A 3,010-nucleotide genomic window follows, 5' to 3' on the forward strand; every position below is an offset into this window, starting at 1 on the left:
GGGAACCCTATAACCATGAGCTATTAACTGCAATCTGACTTCAGCCTTTGAGAGTGCAGTTAGATGTAAAAGATGTATCTCTGCATTAAGTGCTCTTTGATTCTCATAAGCTTTTCAAGAGTACAATCATGTGACTGCCGGTGTTGCTCTCAGCATTCCTTGAATAATGGCTCAATTAATTTCCTTTTTCATTTGTTTTAGGGGAAAAAGTTGAACTCATCTGCATGCAGTAGATGACATGCGAACACTAAAACAATGACATTGGTGGAAAATGAAGACAATGTGATTTGCTCATAAATTCAGTTTTGATTGACTGGAAAAGGGAGCTGAGTAAACAAGACATGCAGCTTTATTTGCATCTTTTTTAATCCGCCTTAGATGACCTTTTCCGCTGTCATTTTGTCAGGCTATTATTCTTTGATGTAATATTTTTGTGACTTTGTTTTTCATACTTTGATCACAGATTCCTCACACTTGGCAAACCAATTTAGCAAGCCACCTACTGTAAGCAGGCTTTGAGATCCTCTTTAAAGGAAGAAAGGCTAATTTTGTGCAGACTGATAGAGGGGATGAGAATGTGGATTTTGTTGATGTCATGTGAAAGTGAGAGAAGTACCTTGATGTTGTTAAACAGCATACGGAAATGTGAAGTATGAAGTTTCTCTCCATGAGACTCTTTTATGGTTCAGAGAGATGTTAAAGAATGCTTTTGACGGGTGTTTCTCATCATCTCTTGATGGTTTACATCTTGAAATCAGTGCGTCATTTTGGATCGCCATCAGATTTCCTATGTAACAGAATCTTAAAGGTGATGCATGCATTTTTTTTCTGTGTTAAAATACTTTCTTCAACCCATCTTAATTTGGAGAGAAACCCTTCATAAGTTGATCTGACTCTATTATGCCATCAAAAATCGTATTCACAGTAACTCATCTAATGAAATGAGTTCTGGGCTGGGCTTTCTATTTGTTTGAACAAATGGCAGATGGGAAAGTGATTCAAGAACTTTGAAAACAACCAACCTTATACGCTGTACAAGGTCATTAAGTAGAGTATAAGTAGTTGAGCATATAACATGAAGACTCTTCATATGCATTAGCACATGTCCGTTTGTGTTTTAAAGAGGCTAGGGAATTTCACTGTCACCGTTAATAGTAACAAAAAAAAATGATGGCTGCAAATTTATGAGATTGTCTGGGAACAAAGCATTTATGTATTTAACCAGATGTGCGTATATTAGCATTGGACTGTGGGCTTGGTCTTATTTAGATAATTACAGGGTAGTTGCTCTGTGGTTTTCCAGGAACTGGCTGTGGTTCCTGAGGAAAGTAATGACCTGACTTCTGAGTGGCATTAATCAATGATGAGGACAGTTCGCCTTTCCACTGCTTGTGTCATTATGTGATGCAGTCATGTTTTGGATAAACAAAAATCTTAGACTACTGTTCAAAAAATCCTTCAGAAATCATTCTAATATGCTAATTTGGTGCTCAAGAAATATTTATTATTATTATCCATGTTGAAAACAGTGCTGCTTAATATTTTTAAGTACAAAAAAAAACAGATTGAAATAAAATTCATTTGTAACATTATTAGTCTTTACTGTCACTTTTGATCAATTTCATGTATCTTTGCAGAGCAAATGTTATTTTTTTGTTTAGTTTTTTTAAACGTAAAAATCTTACTGACCCCAAACTTTTGAACTTTTTTTTTAACATCAGAACTAATAAACAATTCAATATATTACTTACCTAGATTGCATAAATTATAATTGTCGTACTAATAAAGAAAAAAATGGCACAGTTCTCCTATAATGCCTGATCTTGCCTGTTATCTAACATCTGGGAAGCTGTTCACTCAATTCCAGATTTATGCAAACACACAAGCAGCAGCATGCCCACTAAAAAACATTTGTTCCACAAGTCCATGCTGTAACTGCAATAAAGTAAAAGTTAAATTTTTTTTGATTCCCTTTAGCCCTGAATATGCATAACCCTTAAGGGTTTGTAATCTTTCTAGAACATCCAGTACTTTTACCACACAAAACATTGCAGTGATGTTGTCTCACACATTGTGTGTATGTGTGTGTGTTAGGGTTGATGATAAACTTATTCCAAAGGGGCAGGGAAAAGGCCATTTATCTTAGAAAACCTTAATCTGTTATGTCCAATTAGAACAGATAGAGGGCAAAGTGTAGTCTGTACTGTATTTACTTCTAGACTTTGAATAATGCATGTACTTCATAGGCACATGTATGCATTCAGGGTCCTGGAAGGTTAATACGGCCGATGCTGTTTTCACAATCTAACTAAGCTAACATAAGTGAGCCTTGACATTCTAAAGTGTTGCAGTAGACAAGATGGCAAAGCAGACAAGGTCACACTCTATAATCCACAGTGCGACGCACGTGGGTGAAATCACATTTTCCTCAGGTGGTGGGTTAGGGATTGGTTAAATTTCCAGGAGCTGATGTGACACAACAAATTAACATTTTTAAGTGTGGTTCCAGTCCTGTTATATTCTCATTTAACTAGATTTGTATTTATAGATGAAAATACTTAAATAGAAATGTTGAGAATAAATCAATGCACCAATTTGCAATAAGAAATTAATAATTATTATTGAGCAAGGATACATTAAATTGATCAAAAGTGACTGTAAATATATTTATAATGTTACAAAGAATGTCTGTTATGAATAAACGCAGTTCTTTTGAATTGATAATAGAAAGAAAGTTTGCTTGAGCAGAATATAAGCATATGATTACTGAAGGATCATGTGACACTGAAGACTGGAGTAATGGCTGCTGAAAATTCAGCTTTGCCATTACAGAAATAAACTGCATATGAAAATATGTTCCAATAGAAAATAGTTATTTTAAATTGTCATCATATTTCAAGGACCAATCACAATTTAATATGTAAATATTATAATGGCACCATCAGTACCAGCTACATTTTGAATGGTAGATCATTCTGTCATTATTCACTAGAAGAATTAAAAAAAAAAA

The sequence above is a fragment of the Sinocyclocheilus anshuiensis genome, unplaced genomic scaffold, assembly GCF_001515605.1.
Source record: "Sinocyclocheilus anshuiensis isolate Anshui unplaced genomic scaffold, SAMN03320099.WGS_v1.1 scaffold1351, whole genome shotgun sequence".
NCBI classification, from domain to species: domain Eukaryota; kingdom Metazoa; phylum Chordata; class Actinopteri; order Cypriniformes; family Cyprinidae; genus Sinocyclocheilus; species Sinocyclocheilus anshuiensis.